The sequence below is a fragment of the Balaenoptera musculus genome, chromosome 9 (genome assembly GCF_009873245.2).
Source record: "Balaenoptera musculus isolate JJ_BM4_2016_0621 chromosome 9, mBalMus1.pri.v3, whole genome shotgun sequence".
Taxonomy (NCBI): Eukaryota; Metazoa; Chordata; class Mammalia; order Artiodactyla; family Balaenopteridae; genus Balaenoptera; species Balaenoptera musculus.
Genome location: NC_045793.1, coordinates 94,340,277 through 94,362,735, shown reverse-complemented (window position 1 = coordinate 94,362,735; position 22,459 = coordinate 94,340,277). Strand labels below are relative to the sequence as shown.

General features: G+C 44.0%; 1 long non-coding RNA gene and 1 other non-coding gene across 2 annotated transcripts; one reads left to right on the top strand and one right to left on the bottom strand.

The window, feature by feature from the left end:
* Positions 1-1,709: 1,709 nt before the first annotated feature.
* Positions 1,710-1,816, bottom strand: LOC118901413. The gene has a single exon (XR_005021385.1). It is a non-coding gene; the product is annotated as a U6 spliceosomal RNA (small nuclear RNA).
* Positions 1,817-11,793: 9,977 nt separating this feature from the next.
* Positions 11,794-21,579, top strand: LOC118900737. Its single transcript, XR_005021217.1, has 3 exons — positions 11,794-12,358; positions 14,566-14,754; positions 20,495-21,579. It is a non-coding gene; the product is annotated as an uncharacterized LOC118900737 (long non-coding RNA).
* The last annotated feature ends 880 nt before the right edge of the window (positions 21,580-22,459 follow it).

Sequence of the window (22,459 nt, the reverse complement as noted above, 5' to 3'; positions counted from 1 at the left end):
TCATTATGTAATATAGAAAAAAATACCTTTGGAATATGACTATAGATCTTATTAGAAAAGTCTTTAAGTATTGGGAACCTGTCAAGCTCATGGTGGTAGGCACAAGTTTTCCAAAATTTCGCTTGTTACTTGAAGGCTCAAATTTTATCATGGGCAACAAATGCTGTCAATTGTCTTCACTTTATTCATTTTTGAGGAAATGCCTGCCAAATACTCAAATGTGAATAACTCTAGTTTGGGCAGGTGTTCTTTGAAGTATAAATGGTATTCCATGAAAAATGCAACTCATTCAGTTTGCAACTCAAGGGCTTTTCGTGGACAACTTCAGGATACAACAAAAGTGCTTTATGCCTGTTTATTTCGTACACAGATATTAAGATGTGTATGCAAGGATCCAGATTTGATAAAATTAATGACTTTTTACTGCTTGATCAAGAACATTCTTAAGTGATACTGGCTTTTTTAAAAAGTACATGGAGATAAAGAATGTAGTAGCTGCTGGTGGTTTGGTGCCACTCCCTTGACTGGTGTTGAGGCACCAGCAATTTTAAGAGACTAGGAATCTGGAGTCAAGTGTTCTGTTCTGGCCCCTACGCTACCCAGCATAGAAATTTACATGTAGCAGAAGATCAGTAAGTATTTTTTAGGTGATTGATGAACTGTGTGACCTTGGGAAATCACTTAGCTTCCCTGGGGTTCAATTGACTATAAACTGAGGTGAACCTGGTGATCCTTAAGGCTGCAAAACAGTGATGATTCCTCGTTGTTTCGCTTAAAATAAAAATTCGCCTATTAGGTCTGCCTGTCACTATCTCATTCCTTCGCTAACTTAAAAAGAGAGCTTTCATTCCTTTCTAGATTCAAGTAAACAGTAGGAGTTTTATTTATTTTTTCCCAACCTTCCTAGAGATAGAAAATCCTTTGTAGGTATACTGTCTCCTACATTTGGAAACATACAAGTGGATACAGGTGGTCCAACCCTAAAGGCTGCTCCCCTATAAATGTGCATTTCTGTAAGGGAGCAGAGCACATTGGTAATCTGATGTGTTAGTTCACCTGTGGAGAATAGTACCTTCTCATCTTTTAAATTGGTGCTAGATGATTGGCAACATCCATTAAAATCCTTATAAAAGACCCCCGCTTATTTGGAGGTAGGTGAAGAGAATGAATCCAAATCAAATGAAAAGCCAAGAGGTGAACAATTTTTTAAAAAATTTATTCGGGAGTTCCCTGACGGTCCAGTGGTTAGGGCTTGGTGCTATCACTGCCGTGGCCTGGGTTCAATCCCTGGTCGTGGAACTAAGATCCTGCAAGCTGCATGGCATAGCCCCCCACCTCAAATTTTTTTTTAATTGAAGTATAGTTGATTTATAATGTTGTGTTAATTTCTGCTGTACAGCAAAGTGATTCAGTTATATACATATAAATATGTATATATATATTCTTTTTCATATTCTTTTCCATTATGGTTTATCACAGGAGATTGAATATAGTTCCCTGTGCTATACAGTAGAACCTTGTTGTTTATCCATTCTATATATAATAGTTTGCATCTGCTAATTCCAAACTCCCAATCCTTCCCTCCCCTATCCCCCCTCCCCGTTGGCAACCACAAATCTGTTCTCTATGTCTGTGAGTCTGTTTCTGTTTCATAGGAAAGTTCATCTGTGTCATATTTTAGATTCCATATATGTGATATATGATATTTGAAAAACATGGAACGCTTCACGAATTTGCATGTCATCCTTGTGCAGGGGCCATGCCAACCTTCTCTGTACCATTCCAATTTTAGTATATGTGCTGCCGAAGCGGGCACAAGGACTGGGTTGAAGTGTGTCCCCCTCCTCCTCCCCTCCAATTCATGTCTATCCGTGACCTATGAATGTGACCTTGTTTGGAAATAGGATCTTTGCAGATGTAATCAAGTTAAGATGAGGACACGTTGGATTGGGATAGGCCATCTTATAATGAGAGGGAGACAGAGACACAGACACAGAGAGAAGAAGGTCATGAGACCGTGAGGGCAGAGACTGGGGTAATGGAACTTCAAGCTGAGGAATCCCAAGGATGGCCAGTAACCCCTGGAAGCTAGAAGAAGCAAGGAGAGATTCTCCCCTACAGGTTTCAGAGGGAGCATGGTCCTGCCAACACCTTGATTTCAGACTTCTGGCCTCCAGAACTGGGTGAGAATAGTTACTCTAAGCTACCTCATTTATGGTGCTTTGTTACAGCAGCACTAGGAAACTAATACAGCATGTTAAAAATCATCCATTTGAGAAAAGTCAATGTCACTAATTCTAATTAGTTCTTAGACATCTCTAGGTCTGAGATTTAGGTGGAAATATTGCCTTATGCCTGTGACCTTTAAAGATATGAGTTTTTAAAAGATAACAGTGAAAACTCATCGAGTTGCCATGTCAGGAGACCTTATAGGTATAACCTGGGTTTTTCTGACCCTGGTCACTGGTTCCAGCTCCCTGGAAAGACCCATTTTCCTCCACACATTTTTAGAAGCCCCCAGTGCAGGGCCCTGACTGGGTGATGCAAGGGGTACAGGGCAAGTGCTTCCCTAAATGCTGTGCCCCAGGGTTTGCCCTTACCGTACTTCTAGCCCTGCCCCAGAGTGCTCACAAGTTGCATGAACAAAAAGACATTGTCGAAGCCATACCAAAGACACCCTGGATGAGACTTCCCCGGTGGGCAGTTAGAATCTGCATTTCATGAAACTTTCCAGGTGACTCTGAGGCTGACCCAGGTTCCCTGGCTCTATTTGTTCCAAGTATTAGGCCTCTTTTTTTTTTTTGGCCATGCCAAGGGGCTTGCGGGATCTTAGTTCCCTGACCAGGGATTGAACCCAGGGCCTCAGCAGTGAAAGCCCCCAGTCCTAACCACTGGATCGCCAGGGTCACAGTGAGGCCCAGAAATATGATTCAAAATATCTTTTTGGCTTATACTTGCCATATTCACATGGGTTTAAAGTGCAAATATTCCAAGGGAAGGTAACACAGTATCATGCAGCAGGGGAGCCTGGGGGACCTAGGGAAAAGGAGAGGTTGGAAATGAAGAACAAATGAAAGAAAGACTGTATAGTAAGGAAGGTACAGAGAATTAATGAGATTTCATTTGCACGAAATATCCAGAATAGGCAAATCCATAGAGACTAAAAGTAGATTAGTAGTTGCCAGGGGCTGGGGAGGCCAGGGAATGTGGAGTAAGTGTTTAATGCGTACAGAACTTCCTTTTGGGGAGTTGAAAAAGTTCCGGAATCTTCAGTAGATGAGTGGATAAGTACAATGCGGTACATCAGACAATGGAATATTATTCAGCACTGAAAGGAAATGAGGTATGAAGCCATGAAAAGAAATGGAGGAAACTTAAGTGCATATTACTAAGTGAAATAAACCAATCTGAAAAGGCTACGTACTATATGATTCCAACTATAAGACATTCTGGAAAAGGCAAAACCGTGGAGACAATAAAAAGATCAATGGTTGTTAGTGAGAAGGGAGAGATTGACTACGTGGAGCACAGAGGGTTTTTAGGGCAGTGAAAATACTCTGTATGATACTGTAATGATGGATGCATGTCATTACACATTTGTCCAAACCCGTAGAATGTACGACACCAAGGGTGGACCCTAATGTGTATATGGACTAAGGTGGCTCAAATGCCTTGGTAGCCTATCTAAGTAAACCAAAACCTAGCCCAGAGTTACTGCACTCAAATCCCAGAAAATAAAATTTAAGAACAAACAGTCGGGACTTCCCTGGCGATCCAGTGGTTGACACTCCACGCTTCCAATGCAGGGGGTGTGGGTTTGATCCCTGGTCGGGGAACTAAGATCCCACATGCCACGTGCCAAAAAGCAAAAAAAACACAAAAACAAACAGTCAGCTAGGTTTTCCCCCAAAAAGCAACTGCTCAAGCTATAGCCAATCAAATAATTTCTTTACTTTGTTTCCGAGTCTCCTCCTATAAAAGCCTTTCTACTAGCTCCTGTAGTAGAAAGGAGTGCTCCTAACAACTTTTGGTTCTACTTTTGGTTTTCCACTTTTGGTTTGGTTCTACTTTTGGCTTTCTACTTTTGTAGTAGAAAGGAGTGCTCCTAACAACTTTTGGTTTGGTACTGCCCGATTCAAACTGATGTTTGCTCAAATAAACTCTTCAAAGGTGTAACGTGCCTTAGTTTATCAGTTTATCTGTTAACAAGCACTATGTGCTGGGTGTGCACACAGTTGGGAAGAACAGCTAGCTCTAGGACACCCTCCAGCTCCAGGATGCTGTGATGAAAGTGACCAGACAATCAACAGAAGACTCAGAGGAAGTCTCAGGTTGTTAATTAGATTTTCTGAATCCACGAACACTTTCTCTGCCAGCCTACCAAAATGTGGCATTTTTTTTTTTTTGGCACCTTGGTTTTTTTCACTCTACAATTTATTTCAGAGGTATTTTCATATCAGCACATTCTTAATGATGCATTACAGTCAGATTTGCTATAAAAGAGCACGAATTTGTGCCAGTACAATTGATACATTAGGGAACTATCTGAGGATAATGGGAATTTTACATTTGCTTATGCATGATTTCTTCTGCAAGAAACGCTAACTGAACACAGAGAACCACATACTGCTGAAATGAAGCCACGGAAGGAAACTGCACACAGGTACACACCTCCAACATCCTCCACGGACCAAGTTTACTGCTGTGTTATGAGCTACACCCTGGCAAGTTTACTGCTGTGTTATGAGCTGGGCACCCTGGCAGATGTGGCCCTTTTAAAGAAAAGACTCCACCTACGGAAGGTGGAGTCCACCCCCCCATCCCCGATCTGATTTCACTTCTGCAAACTAAATGCCTGAACCTGTTTTTTCTGGAGAGCTCATTCCAGAACACTGGAACAGTAAAATCACAAGTAGTTGAGACATTTGAAGAGGCATTCAAACTTCTTAAATGCAAGAGAATCATATTTCCTTCTGACATTAAAAGGATTCTGAACTCATACGTGGGAGGATCAGATTAGCAGCATCGGAGGAAAAGTGACAAAACTATGTGGCCAGGAGGGGGCGCCTGGCGTGCGTGCAGCTGGGAGCCTGGTGACCGAGAAGCAGCTTTCTGGAAAAGTGAATCCGGTGAGCCATGACCTTACAGAGAAGTGAGGTTCCTCCAGCATTGCTGGCAGCAAGGAGACTGAGGGAGTGCGGGGTTTGGGGTGGGAGGGATCTTACTGGCCCAACAGCAAACCAGAAAAATGAAGAATGACTTTTTTTTTTTTTTTCATCTCCCACTCACTCCTCAAATAAGTTGGTGGTTCTTAAACTCCTTGGGGTGTCCAAGAATCACCCAAGACGTTTTGAAAATGTAAATGTAATGGTGGGCCCCAACCCAAGATTCAGATCTATGAAGTTCACATTAAAAGAAGCATCCCAGGGGATCCTGATGTAGGTGTGGTCCTTAGGTCACAGCCATAATTATTTTAGGAGAAACAAGCACATTTCACAACTTCAGGTTTGTGATACGCATAGAATAGGATAGTTATACAGGTAGTTGTAGAAGTCCCAGTAGGGGACTATAGATAGAGAGGGAAACCTAGGAAACTTTGGGAGACCACTGTAAGTTAATGATCGCTCAAGAAAGCTATTGGAACAAAGCAGGCTTGCTTAACTATAAAGCCACAAATGAAAGCACGAGATATGCCCCAGGCCATTAGGTGGAAGAAAAATGTCACCACCCTTCTACTGATTTGAATAAGCCCTATGATAATCCTAGTTTGACTTCATAGGGTCAGACACTCTCCTGCCTGATATGAAGCAGGAACTAGTGATGTAAGCCTCATGTCTACTGGAAGAAGGCCGTCTTTTCCCCTCCCCCTTTCCTTTGACCATAAAATTGTAACCCACTTAATCCTCAAGGCAGAGCTCCCTCGCCTGCCCGCTTGCATCTCGTACAAGCGTCCTAAGTTAAGAAATCTACTTCTTTCCTATCACTTTGCCTCTCGCTGGATTCCTTCTGCGCAGAGTCACAAAGAACCTGAGCCTCAGTCAGTCCAGACGTCAGGTGAGTGATTCTAATTAAAAGACCGTAGGTTAGAGTCGCAAGCGGGGTTTTGGTCGGGTTCAAATCCCGGCCACGTAGGTTGAAGTCCCAATCTGGGTTTTGGCCGGGTTCGAGCCCCGGCTGCATGGGTTCGAGTCCCAATCTGAGTTTTACACGGTTTCAGCTTGGGCATGATAACTGACATTGAATTTCACCTCTCAGTTTACAAAGGGCTTTTATATCACAGGTCTTGTTTGGGACTCAAAATGACCCTTTTCTTTTTTTTTCCGGTCATGCTGCACAGCTTGTGGGATTTTATTAGTTCCCCAAGCCCTCGGCAGTGAGAGCACAGAGTCCTAACCACTGGACCGCCAGGATATTCCCCAGAATGACCATTTTATTGAGGTAGAAACTGAGGAGTCTTACAAGCCAGCCCACAAGCCCAGTTCCCGCTTCCGAATCCCATGTCCTCAGCCCCAGGCAGCCTCACTGGGGGCCCCATCAAAGAGAGACCACGCCTGGGTTACCTCAGTGCTTCTCAAAACATGAGAATATAATCAATAAGCTCCAAGGATATACTATACACTGGGAATATAGCCAATATTTTCTAATAACTATAAATGGAATATAACCTTTAAAAATTGTGAATCACTATGTTGTACACCTGAAATTTGTATACTATTGTACAATTATACCTCAATGAAAAGCAAATAAACCAAAAAACGCCATGAGAACCAGAGCACCTGGGAACTCGTATACAGTACAGTTTTGGGGGCTCTACCCCAGACCTATGGACTCTGGAGTGGGCCCCAGGCATCAGTGTTTTAACAGGCCTCCCCAGGTGATGCTAAAACTTGAGAACCACTGGGTTACCTCAACCAGACCCTAAAACCTAATGGCATCCTCAGTGGCAGAAATTGCAGAGGGTGGAGGGGTGGGAAGGGTGAGCTGGGGCCAGCCTGTTTCTCAACCTTGCCCTCTAGTCAAGGGGAAGCCAGTGCCCTGGGGCCTGCCTATTCCTTCTGCTTCTCAGAATGGCGACATGGCGACACTAGACACTCGAGATTTCCAGCCCTCTTCCCAGGAAGTTTATCTGATAGCGGATCAGCTTCTTCAGAGCCTGCCTGATTCTAGGCCCACTCTCACCTCCCGCAGGCCATCTGGATGCTCTGAACTTCAGCCCCAGACTGGGCTTGGGGCCTGGCACAAGCTGCCCCTAAGGGGAAGGTCTGAAAGGAACACCAGCCCCACCCTCCCGGGACTCCATCATCCACGGCTTCATCTGCCTGCCTGGGTCCTCCTGCTGGCTCACACATACTTGTAATTCTGGTTGTTTGGCTCTTTTTTTTTTTTTTTGAATTTTATTTTATGTATTTTTTTATACAGCAGGTTCTTATTAGTTATCCATTTTATACATATTCGTGTATATATGTCAATCCCCATCTCCCAGTTCATCACACTGGTTGTTTGGCTCTTGAAAGCTGAGAACTCCCTGCCCCCGCAGGGAGCTATCTGGTACCTTGTCTTGTCTGCAGAGCCTGGCTCCAAGAGCTCCTTTGTGACAGCTTTCCTGGTAACCACCCCTCCTCCCGCCCCCCCTCCCCACCACGGCTTTCCAGGAAAAGTGAGCCAGCTCTTCCTCTGGGCTCCCCTGACCCCTTGGGCTTACCTCATAGCGTTTACCTCACTGCACTATAAGTCTAGTGACTCGCCTGAAATCCTTTTTGGATTCCCAGTATCTATGTCTGTTCCTGGACCAAAGTAGCATGTCAGTAAATGTGTAACAGGGAAGAACAAAATCTGACTCCATGTTGGGTCTGTTTCTTTGACTTTAACCTTTGCTTTTCGTTGCTTTTGTTATTATAATCATCCATAATGGCCTGCCTCAGGGAACCCTGCCCCTCTGCCTGAATGTTACACCAAAGTGCCTTTGTTCAGCTCACAGGGAGACAATCTGACCCTGCCCACCCGTGGATGGCTGCAGAAAAGAAGGAATTAATACATCCCCTCCCTGATGCTGGCCAAGCCAGGCAAAACTAATGGCCCTTTTTACTTTACTTCCTCACTGCCTCCCCCTCTCTGTTCTATAAAAGAAACTGGCATCCAGACCCTGATAAGATGGTTTTTTGGGGACACTAGTCCACCATCTTCTTGGTCTGCCGTCTTTCTGAATAAAGTCGCTATTCCTTGCCTCAACACCTTGTCTCCAGATTCATTGGCCTGTTGTGTGGTACGCAAAGTGAGCTTGGACTCAGTTTTGTTAGATGGAATGAATGTCTGATTGTCTTTGATCAGTGTACCGTGCTTTATGCATCTAGATTCCTAGTACGCAGGGCAGCCGTGCTGGTGCTCAAACAAGTGAGGATGCCTGGGATGGGGAGGTGAACCAGAGCATTATCACTGCCTTCTGGGTCTTTCTTATGTTAGGCTGAACAATTTAGACCGTGCCCTGCTGTCCATTCCTTTTACCTTTTGGGAACAAGTGCAGTATCCCTGGACCCTTGCTCTCCAAACCTAGGCTTCCAAGTCTTGCTGACTGTTGAGGTAACAGACCGTAGTTGGGTTCTCGATAAGGAGAACATATAATTTATCACCTATATTGGAGGACTGCAGAGGATGAAAGGGGGAGTATTAGTGATGGCACCAGGACGACAGGCACAAATGAGGAGGGTCACAGGAAAACCAGATGTGTTCACCCCATCTCTGAGCCACATGAGTGCTTGTGAGACAGGAAGGGGGCAGGACACAACCTTTAAAAGAATGACAGCCATTGAGGACACGACATAAATTGGTTAGAACCAACTAACCAATTATGAGTTGACTTCCACTAGACCTTGAGCCTCAATATACGCTCATTGTAACACATCAGCATGCTAAATGACACACTCACAGGTGCCATGACAGTTCCAAGGCCAACCATACAAAGTTAAAAAGTGGGTGGTGGTCCAATTCCTGGAAATCCCCACCACTTCCCCAAAATAGCTGGAATATTCCTCCCACTCATTAGCCTATGAAATTACCCACTATAAAAACCCACCCTTATAAAAACTGGCAGCCCTATACCTTGGGGCCACTCTCACCTTCTGAGATGGCCCACACTCCATCTATGGAATATGTATCTCCCTGAATAAACCTTCTTTCACTTTACTGTGGCTCGCTCTTTAATTCTTTCCTGTGCGAAGCTAAGAACCCACACTTGGCGGCCGTCCCAGGGACTTGCCTGAGACGTGGGACGTGACCATCCTCTCTGGCCCCACGCGTTTTCCTGCAACACTTGGGCCCACTTGCATTCAGGAGCTGGGTTTGGCTAGGCTGAGCCCAGGTCGAAGCTGGACAGGGTGAGGGTGAGGGGCAGTGAAAGGTCTCATGGTTGAGGCAACCAGCATTTTTCCATGGGAACTAGTGCCAAATTTTGAACTGTGGGCAGGCCAGCTTAGAAAAAAAATTAAAATGTAAAGGTCTTATTTGATCTCCAGCTGCCTCAGTTATCTCAGTTTTGGCATTTCCTCTGCTTTCTCAGTGGGTTACCTGTCAGGGCCCCTATCACCTGTTTCCCCAGATGCTCAGGAACCCCAGGAAGTCACCCAACCTAATTACGACCCCCAACCTGTCTAGCTCTTCTGCTAAAAAGCATTTTCACACGCTTTATCTCTTTGGTGCCACACAATGGCTTTCTGGGAGGGGAATGACCGGATGTCTGTCATAGAAACACAGGACACAGCAGAGTGTGAATCAAAGGAATCCTGTGTGTATAAACATACCCTCTCCCTCACTAGGCTGTCTTCTGCATGATCAAACCATTTACTCTCTTACTGCATCCAATTAGAGGGTGATGTTATTCCCATGAGAAAATGCTTGCCCATATTTCAAAAGGGCCCCTTGAAGAAGCAGCTTCTCATGTGTACACTTACAGATGGTTACCTGCTTAACAGAGGGAGGAACCAAAAGCTTAACTGTTCCAACTTGCTGCGTATTAAATGTAGTTTAAAAATAAGATAAAGTTAATCTGCAAGGATGATGCTAAAAAATATATTTTTATTTCTTTTTAGGTCACGCCACAGGATGTGGGATCTTAGTTCCCTGACCAGGGATTGAACCCATGCCACCTGCAGTGGAAGTGTGGAGTCCTAACCACTGGACCGCCAGGGAAGTCCCAAAAGTATTTTTATATGTTGATCTTTAAATGTTAATTTCATTAGTAATTCTTTTTAATTGAAATATAGTTGATTTACAATGTTGTGTTAATTTCCGCTCTACAGCAAAATGACTGAGTTATACATATATGTACATTCTTTTTTATATTCTTTTCCATTATGGCTTATCCTAGGACATTGAATATAGTTCCCTGTGCTATACAGTAGGACCTTGTTGTCCATCCATTCTCTATGTAATGTAGCTACAATTAAGCTACAATGCCAGATGTCCAGTTCAGTATGGGGCCCAGGGAGAGAGTTAGGCCACTGGCCCTCATTCCCACAGCTAGAAGGAGGCAACCCTGGGGCTGGGACTCAGTCTCCCTGGGCCCACACCACCTTGCAGCCAGGGCCGCCTGACTGCCAGACCCCAGCCCATCGCATTTGCTTGGGTCCCCATCAGCCAGAGTGGGAAAAGCATCATCTCAGCAGATAATCCTGCCTGCACTTCCCCACTCATGACTCATCTCAGGACACACCCCTCACTCAGCACATCCGGGCCCTGCATTCTTTTCCCTTCTCTGAATGTGCTAAATCCCTCCCACCTCAGGGCCTTTCCCCATGCGGGTCCCCTGCTGGAAGGTTCTTCAGCCTTACAGGCTGAATCTCTCTCCATAGAAAACTGAAAGCTCTATATATGTTTTTGAGGATCATCTGTCTGTTTTCTCCACACTTAGTAGTAACTGGTACAGAATAAGTGCCTAGAAATGGCCCAGGCTTTAGGTGTTCTTTCCCATCAGCCTGAGTAGAAACTTGTGCAGGGACTCGTGAGCTGGGAAAGCTTCCAACACCGCCATGCAATTTTGGATGTCTCCAGAATTCCATGTTATCTTTGTACCACCACAGAATGAAAAGCCAAGGGGACACGTTACTAAGCAACTATGAAAGTTCTAAATAGTTGTTTACAAATAAAAGAGACAAGTAGAATTTCTGTAACATACTGAATTTCTAAACAGCACTCATTTATTTCTTTCATACAGTGTCATTGAAAGACCTCCCTGGAAGAAGATCCTATTCACAAAAGCAACCAAAGATATAAACTACCGAGGAATAAACTTAAAAATAAATGCTTAAAAATGATATGAAGAAAACTGTAAAACTTTGTAAAGAGACATAGGATTTTTTTTTTTTTTTTTTTTTATTTTATTTTTTTTTTTTTTAGTGACTAAAAACAGCAGGTGTTTTATTTTATTTTTATTTTTATTTTTCAAAGGATTCGTTTTTTTATAGCTGCTTTATTTATTTATTTATTTATTTATTTATTTTTGGCTGTGTTGGGTCTTCGGTTCGTGCGAGGGCTTTCTCTAGTTACGGCAAGTGGGGGCCACTCTTCATCGCGGTGCGGGGACCGCTCTTCATCGCGGTGCGCGGGCCTTTCACTATCGCAGCCCCTCCCGTTGCGGGGCACAGGCTCCAGACGCGCAGGCTCAGTAGTTGTGGCTCACGGGCCCAGCTGCTCCGTGGCATGTGGGATCTTCCCAGACCAGGGCTCGAACCCGTGTCCCCTGCATTAGCAGGCAGATTCTCAACCACTGCGCCACCAGGGAAGCCCGAGACATAGGATTTTAATAAACACGGAATGAGAATCCTCAAAATTAAGATATTAAATTAAACTGTGTGTTTTGCACTATCCAAATCAAAATGCTAACATTAGCTTTTCTAAGATTTTTACCAAATGATACTAAAGTACATCTCTATGCAGAATAATATGCAAAGATAGCCCAAAAATTCTGAAATAGAAAAATAATGAAAGGGGGACATGCCCCCCTCCAAACATTAAAGACATGCACAAGAATGTTCGTAGTAGCATTATTGATAATAGCCAAAAATCATATAAAATCCAAATGCCTATCAACAGTAGAATGGATTAATTACTGCATGTTCATAAACTGATCTACTGTACAATAAAGGATGAACTCCTGCTACACCCAAAAATGTGGGTGAATCCAATAGGTAAAAATATGAGTGAAAAGCCAGTCATCAAAGAGTACTTACTGTATGATCTACTTATATATAAGATTTAAAGAAAGGTAAAACAAATCGAGTGTGATAGAAATCGGAAGAGAGGTCACCTTTTAGGAAAGCAAGGACTGGTAGAAGGCACAAGAGATGCTTCTGGTATGATGTTGGCCGTGAGTATTCACTTTCTAAAAATTCAATACTAGAATTAAAAAAAATACGTCAATGAAAATGAGCTCCCACTATACTCATCAACATAAGTTCACGAAGATAACATTGAGTGAGAGAAATCAGACACAAATGAGTACACACTGGATGATAATGTTTATATAATGTTAAGAGATAGTCAGAATCAATCTGTGATGTTAAACCTCAGAAGAGTGGTTACGTCTGGAAAGATGAGAGCAGGAAAGGTTGGAGGGGAGGCCTGAGAGGGGTTGAGGGGGATCATAGTTTTCTATTTCTTGATCTGGGTGGTATTTACACAGGTGTGCTCCCTTTGTGACACTTGATCAAACTGTCCACTTATAACTTATGCACTTTCTGTATACATGACATACTTGAATCTGAAAGTTTGTTTTTGGAGCTCTTTCCTTTTGCCTCCTTGCATTCGAGAAAGCAAGATGGGTTGCCAGCAGCTCTTCTGGAGCCATTCGAGAAAATTCAGCCAGGGTTCTTGCTCTTGCTACCTCTGCTCAAACCAGCACAGTATGATCCGTCAGTACACAAAGGCTATTGGCTTCATTAAGCTGGACCAAGTAAACTTCCTTGAATGGGTCATCCGGGACATCCTTACAGCAGAAACAGTGCTAGCTGTTTGTACATAAAATTAAAAAAAAAAATTTCAGGGACTTCCCTGGTGGCGCAGTGGGTAAGACTCCACACTGCCAATGTAGGGGGCCCAGGTTTGATCCCTGGTCAGGGAACTAGATCCCACATGCATGCCGCAGCTAAGAGTTCGCATGTCACAACTAAGGAGCCTGCCTGCTGCAACTAAGACCCGGCACAACAAAATAAACAAACAAACAAATAAATAAATATTTTTTTAAAAGCCTTTCAAAAACAAAATAAAATAAAACAAAAGTTTGTTTTTTAAGAAAGTTACCTGCATTCCCTTTGACTTGGCAATTTCACATTTAGGATTTTTTCCCCTAAAGAAACAAAAGCACCCAAAGATGTACAAATTTATGTATTGAACACAGTTTATAATAAATAAAAATTAGAAACAACCTAGATGTCTAACGATAGAGGAACCAGGTGAATAATTTAGGACACATGTACACTGAGATACTACCCAGCCAACTGTAGATGATATAGATCTACATTTATTTTTATTTATTTATTTATTACATTTATTTATTTAATTTATTTATTTTTGGCTGCATTGGGTCTTCATTGCTGTGTGCGGGCTTTCTCTAGTTGCAGTGAGCGGGGGCTACTCTTCGTTGAGGTGCGCGGGCTTCTCATTGCAGTGGCTTCTCTTGTTGCGGAGCACGGGCTCTAGGCACGCGGGCTTCAGTAGCTGTGGCACACGGGTTCAGTAGTTGTGGCTCACGGGCTCTAGAGCGCAGGCTCAGTAGTTGTGGCGCACGGGCTTAGTTGCTCTGCGGCATGTAGGATCTTCCCAGACCAGGCCTCGAACTTGTATCCCTTGCACTGGCAGGCAGATTCTTAACCACTGTGCCACCAGGGAAGCCCCTAGATCTACATTTATTGACCTAGAAATAAAACCTCACTATAAAGGCTCAGATGACAAAAGCAGGTAAGCATATTAACGTTTTCAAATATAACCCCAAACTGTTTTCTGCAGTAACTTGGATGGGAGATGATGAATGATTATTTTTCCATTTGCTTCTGTATATTTTCTGACTTTTCCATAAAACCCATATCTTTGAAAAGACATTTCGTCATTTTATTCATGTTAAGACAGCCCCGCTGTCTTAGGTAAACAGATGAATATCCTCCCCGAGAAGCCAGAGTCTATGGACAGATCTGGAATGGTGTTCCGGCCCCAATCCCGTATTAGCTGTGCTACTTTGGAGGTGTTACCTCAACTTAAGAGCTTTCTTTTCCAGACCAATAAAAATGAAGATAATTATGTTAAGAGGATTTTAAATGATTCAACATATGTAAAGTATTTATCCTTGACTGAGACACAAAAGACACCAATGAATGTCACTGCCCTGCTTTTGGTAGGTACCAGGAACTGAATTTCAGAATTTGGATTTCAGATACAACAAATCCTTTCAAAAGATGCATACTTTTCCAGGGGATTAGAAAATAGTCTATAGTCTCTCTTGTTCTGATAAAGTATTTTTTTCCCTTGTGTCGATTGCTTTTGATCAAAACTGTTGACAGTTCTTGGGCCTTTTTCCTTCAGCAGAGCAAGAGAAATGGGATTGCCCTGTGAGGGCAGAATATTCTAGTTTAATCCTGTCAGCAGGTGGAGTTGCTGTGCCTGTGCTCCATGTTTGATACCTGAAGAGTCAACACCTCAAGGGGAATAGGAGGAACTCTGGTGGTAACACAGACCTGACCAGCATAGGTCAGCATCCCTGGAGAATAGCAGGTGGGTGCCTTCATCATTATATCTCTCTACTCAGGATAGATAACCTAGTGACTTTGTACAGACAGGGCCTGCCACTCCCAACTGTCCTGGCCCCAAAGTTTCAGCCTCTTAAGTGTCTTTTCTCCAATAAGCTAAACCATGAGTTCAGGCCACAGATATAAGCACAGCATTTGGTTGGTAGAGAAACCTGGGGTCCCTTCCAAACCCACTCCACGGTCCCAGCGGGTAAGAGCCGCCTTCTCCAACACGGCAAGTCCTAGTATAAACCCCAGTGTCTTGCTGATGCTCCAAAGGAGGAAATTGCAATGATCACAAGCTTGCCAGAACATGAAGCCTGTTAGTATCAATACATGAAAACTACATGACTTATGAAGCCAAAGTTCATTTACACAAAGACAGTATGAACATTACCATTTTTTTCATTAAGATAGGAACTAAAAACAATGTAAACTGTGAACACCTTCATATGAGGAGACCATACTGGTCGGGGAGGAGATGTATGTAAAAAATCTTATTTTATCCACTGAAACACTGCCCAATTTCCTCACCTCTCCAAACCACAACAGCAGCTAAGACTTACATACCACTTAGTAACACTTCATATATGTTAACTTGTTTATTCCCTATAACTACTTATGAGGCAGGTAGTATTTTTTTTTTCTTTTCCATTATGGTTTATTACAGGATATTAAGTATAGTTCCCTGTGCTATACAGCAGGACCTGTTATTTATCCATTCTATATATAATAGTTTGTATCTGCTAATCCCAAGCTCCCAATCCATCCCTCCCCCCAAACCCTTGGCAACCACAAGTCTGTTCTCTGTGTCTGTGAGTCTGCTTCTGTTTTGTAGATAAGTTCATTTGTGTCATATCTTAGATTCCACATATCAGTGATACCATATGGTATTTGTCTTTCTCTTTCTAACTTACTTTGCCTAGTATGATAATCTCTAGGTCCATCCATGTTGCTGCAAATGGCATTATTTCATTCTTTTTTATGGCTGAGTAGTATTCCATTGTATATATGTACCACATCTGCTTTATCCATTCATCTGTCAATGGACATTTCAGTTGCTTCCATGACTGGGCTATTGTAAATAGTGCTGCTATGAACATTGGGGTGCATGTATCTTTTTGAATTATAGTTTTTTCTGGATATATGCCCAGGAGTGGAATTGCTGGATCATATGGCAACCCAATTTTTAGTTTTTTGAGGAACCTCCATTCTGGAGGTTTTCCATAGTGCCTGCACCAATTTACATTCCACCAACAGTGTAGGAGGGTTCCCTTTTCTCCACACCCTCTCCAGGGTTTATTATTTGTAGACTTTTTAGTGATTGCCATTCTGACTAGTGTGAGGTGGTACCTCATCGTAGTTTTGATTTGCATTTCTCTAATAATTAGCAATGTTGAACATCTTTACATGTGCCTATTGGCCATCTGTATGTCTTCTTTGGAGAAATGTCTATTTAGGTCTTCTGCCCATTTTTGGATTGGGTTGTTTGTTTTTCTGTTATTGAGTTATGTAAGCTGTTTGCAACCCTTGTTGGTCACATCACTGGCAAATATGTTCTCCCTGTCCGTAGGTTGTCTTTTCATTTTGTTTATGGTTTCCTTTGCTGTGCAAAAGCTTATAAGTTTGATTAGGTCCCATTTGTTTGTTTTTGCTTTTATTTCTATTGCCTTGGGAGACTGACCTAAGTAAACATTGGTACGATTTATGTCAGAGAATGTTTTGCCTATGTTCTCTTCTAGGAGTTTTATGGTGTTATGTCTTACATTTAAGTCTTTAAGTCATTTTGAGTTTATTTTTGTATATGTTGTGAGGGTGTGTTCTAAATTCATTGATTTGCTTGCAGCTGTCCAACTTTCCCAACACCACTTGCTGAAGAGACTCTCTTTTCTCCATTGTATATTCTTGCCTCCTTTGTCAAAGATTAATTGACCATAGGTGTGTGGGTTTATTTCTGTGCTCTCTATTCTGTTCCACTGATCCATATGTCTGTTTTTGTTCCAATACCATGCTGTTTTGATTACTATAGTTTTGTAGTATTGTCTGAAGTCTGAGAGGGTTATGAGGCAGGTAGTATTTTTATCACCATTTTACAGATGAGGAAACTGCGATTGACAACTGCACAGACCTGGGTAGCACAAGCCTCCCTACTCCACTTGGTCCTCATCCAGCTCCTTCAGCTGCTTTTGTTGTCTGGCTGAAGATCAGTCTCCCTGTCTGGGCCTCTTGGTGATGAGATCAGAGCTGGCTTCCTGCCACCAGTCGAGATTGGTGATGCTGGGTTATCTGTAGTTGTCTAGAGCTGTCTTCACTGAGATTGCTGGCATCACTGCCAGTCAGATTGCCAGTCCCAGTGATGTGCCATCCAAGTGTGCCATCCATTGTCCCACCAAGGATGCTCCCACCAGTCTGCCAGGAGGGAACACTGATGATGCTCTGCTTCGATCTAACAGTGATTCTCAATTTTGGCTGCACATTGGAATCACTTGAGGAACTTTCAAGAATCTGTTGCCCAGGCCACGCACTGGATCAACTGCATCCGAATTTCTGGGGCTGGAGCCCAGGCATCAGTATTTTTTAAGACTCCCAGGTGAGCTAAGATTGAGAACCACTGTTAGCTGTCTGTCACTGGAAAAGGGGAGGCCAGATCTCAATGGAAACAGTCTCCAAACTGAACTGTCAGCAAACCCAACACAAGGCTGTGATCTGGATGCCCTTCTTTTCAATTTGTTTATTAAAAGTATAAAATTTCTAAATGGGCTGGGTTCCATTTTCTTGTTACAGAGAACAGAAAGATAAGCATTCTGCAATAAACATTTGGTATGCATTATTCCTTCAAACTAGGAGGGCCAGAATAAAATATTACGCTGTCTGGTAGATAGTCATTACCAGAAAGAACAGTCACAGATTGACCATTTTTAAATTAATGTAATTAATTAATTAATTTTATTTATTTTTGGCCACGATGCATGGCTTTTGGGATCTTAGTTCCCCAAACCAAGGATCGAATCTGGGCCCACAGCAGTGAAAGTGCTGAGTCCTTCACTGGACATCGAAGGAATTCCCCATTTTTATCATGCTGGATACTGGGGAAGACAGACAAGCAGTTACAGTTCAGCATGACATCTATGATGGAGAAGAATTCTATGGAAACCATAGAAGGGACTCCTGTCAAAGACAATGTGGACAAATAAGGAGATTGATTTTATTCAGTCCATTTCCTCAGGGGGGAGCCCCACAGATACAAAGATCAGAGTGTCTAGGCAGGGTGGTTTTGATTCAGACTTTTATAGGGAGGAATAGATAGGTTACAGGTGTGAGGAATTTACAGTTGGGATTGTTTTGAATCAGGGGAAGTCTCAATCAGCTAAACAGAAAATGTTTATCTCTGTGTCTAGCTAGGGGACACACGGGATGAGAGTTCTCATCTTAGTTAATCACTCATGAGACAAAGAACAGGACATTGGCCAGAGACACAAAAGTCGAAGGGTCTGTGTCTGGCCTTGTCACTTCTAACCGAGATTTTGTGTATGTGTATATGTGCTTTTCCTCTTTTTTATTTTTCTTTAAGAAAGTTTTTATTTTATTTTATTTATTTATTTTTTTGGCTGTGCTGCACGGCACGTGAGATCTTAGTTCCCAGACCAGGGATCGAACCCATGCCCCCTGCAGTGGAAGTGTGGAGTCTCAACCACTGGACCACCAAGGAAGTCCCTCCTCTTTTTTTTTTTTAACTGGTAAAATTTCAAATATATGCAAAGGTAGAGAGAATAGTATAATGAATCCTCATATAACAGTTCTCCAACTTCAATAAGTATAAAAATTTGGCCACCCTTGATAACCAACCTTCCTTCCTTTCTCTTTCTTTCTTTTCTTTCTTTCTTTCTTTCTTTCTTTCTTTCTTTCTTTCTTTCTTTCTTTCTTTCTTTTCTTTTTCTTTCTCTCTTCCCTCCTTCCTTTCTTCCTTCCCTTCTTTCTTTCTTTCTTCTTTCCTTCCTTTCCTCCTTCCCTCCTTCCTTCCTTCCTTTCTTTCTCTCTTTCTTTCTTGTATTTTAAACAAATCCTACACATTGTGTCACTGCATTCCTATATCCTTTGATATGCACCTGTGAATAATATTCAACAAATTTTTGAGGTTTAGGAAGCCTTCCTAGAGGAAGTGACTTCTAAACTGAGGTCAGAAAGATGGGTAGCAGCAAATAGCCTGGTGAAAATGCAGGTGGCAGGGCTGGAACAAAGAGCAGGGCAAGTTCTAGGCAGGAGGAAGCTCTCGTGCAAAGACTTCAAGGTACATTTTGAGGAGAAAGGGATCCATGAGAGATGAGTGTGATGACATAAACTGTGGCCCTTTCATGAAAGGTTTTGTGAGCCTTGGGTTCCAGAAGGCCTAAATTAACTAGAGGAGTGAGAAAGGAGAAAACAGCATACGGAAAGATTTCTGTGTTCCACATGGACCACTCTTGGACCAAGGCTTCACTGCTCTGGGGTCTACTTTCAGTTCTTCCCTGGGGTGGGGAACAGAGTCTAGCAGGTCTCAATTCATCATCAGAACAAGCAAAATGGGGCTTCCCTGGTGGCGCAGTGGTTGAGAATCTGCCTGCCAATGCAGGGGACACGGGTTCGAGCCCTGTTCTGGGAAGATCCCACATGCCACGGAGCAACCAAGCCCGTGCGCCACAACTACTGAGCCTGCACTCTAGAACCTGCGAGCCACAACTACTGAAGCCCGCGCACCTAGAGCCTGTGCTCCGCAACAAGAGAAGCCACCTCAATGAGAAGCCTGCACACCGCAACGAAGAGTAGCCCCCGCTAGACGCAATTAGAGAAGGCCCGCATGCAACAACGAAGACCCAACGCAGCCAAAAATAAATATATTAAAAAAAAAAAAAGAACAAGCAAAATGTGTATTTCAGGGGCCTTGGTTCTCTCACAGGGCATGGCCTCATTCCTGTTGGCAGAGGTAGGCTGGTTCCTGTCTGGTCCATCCCTCTGCAGGCTGTTAGATCAGAAGTGGGGACTGGTCTTTCACGGGCCTATTCCTCTGGAGACCTACCCAGAGAAGTGGAGAGATCCATGTTCTTGAATGAAAGAATGAAGACGTTATGCAATACACAGCTGAGTCCATAGGTCAGGAGAGATCTGAGCTGGCAACAGAGATCTGGGGACTCTCTGCAGAGATGGCATTTAAGGTGAGAAGTGAGCTTGGGTCAGTACCCAGAGGGATGCTACTATTTAAGTACCTGGCAGAGGAGTCATGTTACATCTTGGTATCATTTCCCTGAGCTTCATAATTGCCCCTGGTTCCTTACTTTTCCTGTCCCCAACTGTGTTCCTATAGTAAAAACTACAAAACCCCTAATTATAGCAAAGTTGTGTGGCCTTGCCTTTGGGCATAGTGAGGACAAGAAGAGAGAGGGTTTTATTCGACTCTACAGCAGGTTGGAGTACAGATCTCAAGGAGGGGATTGTAAAGTGACCAGGATGAGAGAGAAGCAAGCTGAGTCCCTGGGAATTACAGAAATGGGGGCTGGGGTGGGGGAGGAGAAGAGCAGAAGCCAGACTAGCCAAAGGGGAAAAGAGATTTAACAGAATAAGCGTGACACAACAGTGCATACATATTTAATGAGACTGCGTTTTTGTTACTAAAAATTAAATCCATTATAATGAGCTTTTATTAAGTACCTTGTGCTTGGCACTTACTCTACGTATTTTTCACATAATTATAGGGACACCCCAGGGAAGAGGGGTTCACAGTCCTCAGTCTACAAATGAAGAAACTGAGGCTCTGAAAGATCACTCAGGGTCTTGCTGTTTAGAAGAGCTGGAAATGACTCAGTTACTTCATAACTGTGGGACCTGGGGCTGGTGCCTTCATCTTGAACCCCTCGAAGACACCCGGCCATTGAGAGAGATCCCAGGCTTACAGCCACAGGCCTGAAAGGGCTCTAATACCCCTCCACCCCCTCTCCCATGTTCCAAATCGCAACATTCATATTTTACACATGAGGAAACTGAGGTCGGAGGCAAGGCCGGGTTAGGAATGCAGGCTCCTGGTTAAGAATCTCTCATTCTGAAGCGGAAGCTGCTCGCGGATCAGGGCGGACAGTCCCTTTTCTCCGATTCTACATAAGAAACAGATGCCCAGAGGAGAGACTAATCCAAGGCCATGATGCGAAAAACAAATCTAGAGGCTACCAGACTCTAGTGCTGCTGGAGGCTGGGCGCCCGCCTCCCTCGACGCGCCTCCTTTCGGCGCTGTGCTAGGGGTCCCGTCGGGAGGAGGGCGAATCCGGTCTCCGGTTTCCAGGCACAGCGGATGTAGCAGCCTCTGCCCTGGGGGAATCTCATCCAGTAGAGCGGATTGGGGGAGGACCACGTGGGCGCTTCGGGTGCAGCCAGTTTGCAATCACCACGGAAACCCCCTTCCCTGACCCCCAGGGACCATGGCTCTCCCTCCTTCCCACGCATGGGCGGGGAGAAGAAATGTCGACCAATGAGATAGCGGGAATCCCGTGACGTCGACGGTACCTGGGCCGGAGTGGAGGAGTTGGAGGTGAGCGGAGCCGGACGCCGGGGTAGCTAGTCAGGGGTTGCGAAGAATGGTGCCGGGGTAGGAGTAACAGCGTCTGAGAGACGCAGCTTGCTCTCCTCCTGGGTGTCCCACAGGCATCTCCTCTCGTGTGGTCCCCCAATTCACCTCTTCTTTACCCCCAGATGCTCCGCCTTCTGAATTCAGTGTTCAGTGCCGGCACCACCGTCTGTTCCAGGAGTGGTGGCCGTGGGGTGGGGCAGGGTGGAGGAGAGGGCCTCGCTGAGGAGTCCATTGCTGACTTTTGATTCTGCCTGGGAAGGCTGAGGGGGGTTTAGGCAGCGATGGGCGGGGCTTTTCCTGAACGGGGAGGGCGGAGGCGGGAAATACCACCCTGGGGATCAAAAGTCAGCTCCACAAGCTGAGGTGTACATGGGGGGTGGGGGGAGTTGGCTAGAGCCAAGTTGTAGGCAGCTGGGGTGCCAGCTGTGTCCCCTTCGTTCTGCTCCACGTGTTCAGCAGATAGTGAAAAATGTGGGTCTGTCGCCACAGAGGCCAGGCTGGACATTCCTACACTGCAGGCATCTACTCGCTGGTATTTGCATGTGTGGGTGGGGTGAGGGATGGTATCTTTTGGACCCAAAGGGCCAGGGGGCTATTCCTCACATGGCCACAGAACCTGGTTCAGCCCAGCTTGTGGAGTGTCCCTGGAAGGAGGTCAGTCCTCCTTTCCTTTGTTCAGTGTGTATTAAGGGCCATCTTTGAGCCAAGCCCTGTTCCAAGGACTGGGGATACTGTAATGAATAAGACAAGGTTCCAGCCCTCCAGGAGTTTGGATTCTCGGATGCGTTAGAACCTCAGTTCTAGACTCTATACCTCAGCCTCTGCTCTGAAGGTGATCATTTGTGCTGAACTCAGTGAACGTCCAGATGTAGCCCTGTACCTCAGTTTTATTGAGGTATAATTGACATAAAGTTGTAAGCTTTTTAAAAGTGTGCATCATGGTGATTTGCTGCATGTGAAATTATATGTTTGCATTGTGAAATGATTCCCCCCATTGGGTTAATTAAAACATCCATCACTTTAAACATTTGTCTTTTTTGGTGAGAACATTTCAGTTCTATTCTCTTAGCAAATTTCAGTTATACAATAGTGTTTTTAA